The sequence below is a fragment of the Theropithecus gelada genome, chromosome 17 (assembly GCF_003255815.1).
Source record: "Theropithecus gelada isolate Dixy chromosome 17, Tgel_1.0, whole genome shotgun sequence".
NCBI classification, from domain to species: Eukaryota; Metazoa; Chordata; class Mammalia; order Primates; family Cercopithecidae; genus Theropithecus; species Theropithecus gelada.
Genome location: NC_037685.1, coordinates 21655816 through 21662417, shown reverse-complemented (window position 1 = coordinate 21662417; position 6602 = coordinate 21655816).

Below are 6602 nucleotides of genomic sequence, written 5' to 3'. Positions count from 1 at the left end.
ACTGTATTATGGTAAATGATTATTATTTAGTGGCTGAAAATTTAGCCACACTGCTACTTTCAGATAAGTGAAAATTAGGAGATACTTGATGAATTGAGAGATCAATTTAAAAATATATATAACATTATAAATAAAAAAGGTAATATTTATTTCCAATTAATTATATATTAAATTAAAGTAGAATGGAGAATGGGTAGAATTTGCTCAAAATTCAGTGATAAAATGAAAGAAAATCTCAAAATAATCAAGACACAAATATCAAAGAAAATTAGTATAAAGTAAACATTGTAAATGAGACTTTTTAAATTATGAGTTAGAAATCACACTAAATTGATGCCAAAAACCAAATGCTTTGTGAAAATATAAAAATCATTTTTGTCATTAAACTCACTAAAAAGTGAAAGCCTATAAATCACCACAACATAATTTATAGGCTTTCAGATAAAAAGCTGTTTATATTAAGATTAAAAGTTTATATTAAGTCATATTTCTATTCATGTTAAAGACAATCAAAACATATGCTAACATATTTAGAGTCTCAAATTATAAATATAAACATGTACAAATATAATTGCATAAATTTGACAATAATATATAGTGAAAATATACATAGTTATTGAGTGAAATACCAACATAATTGAAACAATTAAACAGTGAATAAATCTGAAGTTAAATATAAGGATGTCCTCTTAGATATTAGAACCACAAATTTCATATGAGATAAATAGAATAAATGAAGCTTCCCAAAAATATCTAGAAGACAAATTCCTCTTCTTTAAAGTAGTATTAAAGAATATAAATACATTATTAATTGTTTTGTATACAAGATGAACTATCAGGGTGGGTGAAGGATTATCCAAAAATTAAATCCCTTTTTAAATGTACATTAAGACAAAATAATTGGTTCAGTTATGATATTGTTAACTATGAAAATAAGCTAAAGTATATTAAATTAATAGATGCTAGAAATAAAGTATAATTTCAAAATCACTGAAAGAAAACAACCCATCAATGCAAACTACGGTCCATAAGCACGCTGCTGATGTGAAAGGTGGAGCTCAGGTGGTAATACCAGCGATGGGGAGCAGCTATAATACAGATGAAGTTTTGCTTGCTCGCCCACTGCTCACCTCCTGTTATATGGCCTAGTCCATAACAGGCTATGGACTAGTACCAGTCTGTGGCCTGGGTCCTGGGGTGGGGATCCCTGTTCTAAGTAACAAAGCCTTACTGTGCCAGGAAGAAGGATGCAAAAACCTGAGACTGAGGACCCTGGTGAATAAACCCCAGCAGCAAGGAGCAAATCAGGAGGAGGGGAAAGGTGATGCAACACTGAAATAGGAGAAGAAATTTTTTTGAAAGGCACACTGTTGAAACCCAGACTGCAATACAGGCCACAGTACAAAGCTAATAATACCAGAGAACCAAACTCCTTACCGACTCCTTTTAATGATACTAAAAAGCTTTAAGTAGAAGTAGCAGAGAATGCAGCAAAGAGTGCTGCAAGGGACTGATTCTCATTGGGAAGGAACAGTAAGGAAAGACATAGACCCCAAAGTGAGACTAAAACAGTGCTTCACTAAATAAATTTGTATCCTTTGGTGCTCACCCTAGCAATAAACCTAACTCTAGTAACCATAGCGACAATAAAATTTAAACATATCAAAAGTAACAAAATAACAAAAATTCTTACACTAAAATCCAAGAATGAAACATCTCATGTTATTCCCCCTATCAACAGAGATGGAAACTTTAAGAAATAATTTATTGGAATTTTAAAATAAAAATCAAAGTAATGTAAATGAAAAATATGTCTATGGGTTCATTAGTAGACTTGCCACAGTCAGAGAAAAGTGAGTGAACTTGTTGACAAATCAATAGAATTTACCCAATCTAAAAGACAAAGAAAAAAAGAATGAAAAATAAACTATGTTAAAATATAACAGAACATCCAAAATATGTGTGAAAATATAAAAAAATTGCAGCATATATGTAACTGAAATTTTACAAAGGGAATACAAAGATAATGTGCAAGAGACATATGTGAGGAAATAATAGGGATAACTTCAAATATAGGCATGGCGGAGAACAAACCACTAAATCCAAAAAGCTCAGAAAACACAATGTAGGATAAAGGCTGTCCCCTCCAACATACACATGCATGCACAAACACACACACAAACACACCCCTAGGCATATCATATCTAAACTACTGAGATCACAGGCTGAAAGAAAATCTTAAAGTCCGCATAGAAAAAATACAACACAACAAAGCCAAACAAAAAAAACTTGTTACCTATAGGAGAAGAGGAACAAGGCTTAGAATTACAGCCATATTCTCATCAAAAAACAACATAAGCAAGAACACAGTGAAGCAATATCTTTAAAGTACTAAAAGAAGAAACTAAACTATGCCAACTTCAAACTCCATATTCAGTGAAAATATCCTTCAAAAGTAAAAGAAAAATGAAGACTTTCCTATGCAAAAAATTGATGAAATTGTTAGGATATATGCTCTGCAAATACTAAAACCTTCTTTTTTTTTTTTTTTTTTTTTTTTTTTTTTTTTTTTTTTTTTTTTTTTAGTAGAGACGGGGTTTCACCGTGTTAGCCAGGATGGTCTCGATCTCCTGACCTCGTGATCCGCCCGTCTCGGCCTCCCAAAGTGCTGGGATTACAGGCTTGAGCCACCGCGCCCGGCCACTAAAACCTTCTTAAGGCAGAATAAATATTTTACAGGTCAGAATCTGGAAAGGAAAGAAATGAACAAAATCAGATATTGAAAAAATTAAGGGAATATTCTTACTTTACATTCTTTAAAAGAAAACGATTTGGAAGCAATAGTAATAACCATGTTTTGGGTATTTATAGTGTATATAAAAATAAACATAACATTAGAGATTGGAGCAAAGAATAGGAACTAATCTGTCATAGGGACCTTACAATACACATGAAACAAATAAATATTAACTTTGATGACTTTATAAACACTATTGTAACATCAAGTTTTAAAAACTTTTAAAAATGTACCTATCATAATTAAATAGATGAGAGCAGTATTATCTTAAACAAAATCAATTAAAATAAGAGAAGACAGAAAAGACAAATGTGATCAAACAAAACAAAAGAAATAGGAATAGAAAACAGTGATATGGAAGATTATAATCTAACCATATTTATGATCATTATAAACATGAACAAGCTAAGCATACCATTTAAATCAACGAAACAAAATACAGAACCCATTAGTAAATAAATTACTTTTGACAAAGATGCAAAGGCAATTCAATGGAAAAAGGTTAATCTTTTTTTAAAAATGTGCTACAAAATAGGATATCCATGTGTGGAAAAATAATTGAACCTCAATGCATACCACATACCATATATAAAAAGTATAATTGTGTAACATGATTTGTATTAAAATATAATTCAAATATAAAATTCAGAATTATAAAATTTCTAGAATATAGTATAAAATAATGTGAATCTTAGTTTACCACTAAATATTTAGACCTAAAACCATAAGCATATGTTGAGAAAACAAAATACTATAAATCAAACTTGATTAAATTAAAAATTTTATTCTGTGAATAATATTGTTAGGAAAGTGAAAAGACAAGTCACAGACTAGAACAAAATATTTGCAACTTGTATATCTGATTAATAACTTGTATATAGAATACTAAAATAACACTTTATATTCAATAATAAGAACCAACAACCCGATGAGGACATACTAAAGGAACTGCCACTCTAACAAAGAGTTTACAAATTACAAATACACACATTAAAATATCCTCAATATTCATCATCATTATTGTGAAATCATAGTGCAACACCCCTATACACCTATCAGAAGTCTAAATCCAGGGCCGGGCACAATGGCTCATACCTGTAATCCCAGCACTTTGGAAGCCCGAGGCAGGTGAATCACGTGAGGTCAGGAGTTTGAGACCAACCTGGTCATTATGGTGAAACCCCGTCTCTACTGAAAATACAAAAATTAGGTGGACATAGTGGCAGGAGCTTGTAATTCCAGCTACTCAGGAGGCTGAGGCAAGAGAATCACTTGAACCCAGGAGGCGGAGGTTGCAGTGAGCCGAGATCATGCCACTGCATGCCAGCCTGGGTGACAGAGTAAGACTCCGTAAAAAAAAAAAAAAAAAAGAAAAGAAAAAAAAGAAAAGAAAAAGAAAAATCTAAACCCCCAAAATTTGATAATACCCTTTGGTGAAAATTCAGAGTAACACGGAGTCTCATTTATTGCTTTGGAATTGAAAAATTATAAAGGCCTTTTGGAGGAAAGTTTGGAAATTTCTCATGAAGTTAAACACAGATCTAACAATTCCACTTCCTGGCATTTGTTCAAGTGAACTGAAAACATATGTTCTCTTAAAAACTTGCTTTTAAATATTTATAGCAGCTTAATTCATAGGTTTCAAAACCTGAAAGCGACCAAGATGTTTTTAAACAAGTGAATGAATAAACAAACTGTTTTACACCCATGCAATGGACTACTATTTGCTGATATGAAAAGAACAAGCAACTAATTCATACAGCATGGATAAATATAATTACTTTATTCAAGTCAATAAGCCAGTTTGAAAGTTAATAAATCATAAGATTCCATGTATTGAAATTATGAAAAGGGGAACTGCAGGGATGTAGAACTCTTAATGTGTACTATTTAATGAAGTGAACAGAGAGAGGAGAAGTTCACTCTAAAAAGGATAAAATCACCCAGAAATAAATACACAGTCATCTGGTCAATTTTCCACAGGGTGGTCAATATAATTCAATTGAAAAATGACAATTTTTTCAATAAATGATAATGAAATATTTGTACATCATAAGGGGTAAAATAAAAGAATCTTATATCTTACCTTACACATGACAGAAAAAAATTAACTTGAAATATATCATAGAAATAAACATAAAAGCTAAAACCTCAAACTTTCAGAAGAAACTATATGGAAAAATATTTATCACATAATTATGTAAATATGCCTTAAATAATACTCAAAAATCAATGAATCATTAAAGAAAGAATTGGTAAAATTTACTTCAAAAAGTTAAAAAATTTTTTGAAACACATTCTTTAAAAAAATGAAAGACTAAGATGCACACACTTGAAAAAAATATGTGTGAACTTCATATTCGACAACTCGCTTATATGGGAAGATTTTTTATTCACAAATGAATAAGATTAAAAACAGAAAAATTACTTTTAAAAAACCCAGATTATTTGTAAGGTATAAATTCTCTAAAACTTGGTTCTCTCTATATTCCAAACTCAGCCACTTTGAACAGAAAGTTGAGTGTGCTGGAACACTTCAAATTATAGAGGAACTCAATTACTATTTGTGTATTTTCATGAACATTACCAAGAAGCTATCTGAAGCAACAGAGAATGGTTCCAGCAACTGCATCTCCCATGCCCACCAGTCAACACCTCTCAATGCCTTTCCCAATCTTATTTTCAATCTTTACTTGAGGCAGAGGAATATAATGTGGTTTACAACCAGGACACACTGGATTGACTGCCCTCAAGCAACAATTCCAGGAAGAAGAACTACAGTTAATTATTTGAACTAGGCTATGAACCATAAGGCCAACAAATCAGCTGGTATTACTGGCTATAGGTCCTACTTCAGACTCCAAAAATTGCAGACAGGTTCTTTCCAAAGATATTAGGCACATTGTATTAGTCTGTTCCCACATTGCTATAAAGAATTACCTGAGACTGGGTAATTTATGAAGAAAAGAGGTTTAATTGATGCATAGTTTCACAAGCTGTACAGGAAGCATGGCTGGGGAAGCCTCAGGAAATATGTAATCATGGTGGAAGGTGAAGGGGAAGCAGGCACATTTTCGCATGGCAGAGCAATAGACAGGGAGTAAATGGGGAAGTGCTACACACTTTTTTTTTTTTTTTTTTTTTGAGACTGAGTCTGGCTCTGTGGCCCAGGCTGGAGTGCGGTGGCCAGATCTCAGCTCACTGCAAGCTCCGCCTCCCGGGTTCACGCCATTCTCCTGCCTCAGCCTCCCGAGTAGCTGGGACCACAGGCGCCCGCCACTTCGCCCGGCTAGTTTTTGTATTTTTTTAGTAGAGACGGGGTTTCACCGTGTTAGCCAGGATGGTCTCGATCTCCTGACCTCGTGATCCGCCCGTCTCGGCCTCCCAAAGTGCTGGGATTACAGGCTTGAGACACCGCGCCCGGCTTCTACACACTTTTAAACAACCAGATATTGTGAGATTTCACTCACTATCATGAAAACAGCAAGAGGGACACTTGCCATTTGCCCCCATGATACAATTACCTCCCCCTAGGCTCCTCCTCCAACATTGAGGATTACAAGTCAAAATCAGATTTTAGTGGAGACACAGAGCTAAACCATATTATTCCACCTCTCACCCCTCCCAAATTTCATGTCCTTCTCACATTTCAAAACACAATCATGCCTTCCTAACAGTCCCCCGAAGTTTTAACTTATTCCAGTATTAATTCATAAGTGCAAGTTCAAAGTCTCATCTGAGACAAGGCATGTTTCTTCAACCTATGAGCATTGAAAATAAAAAAACTAGTTACTTCCAAATGTAG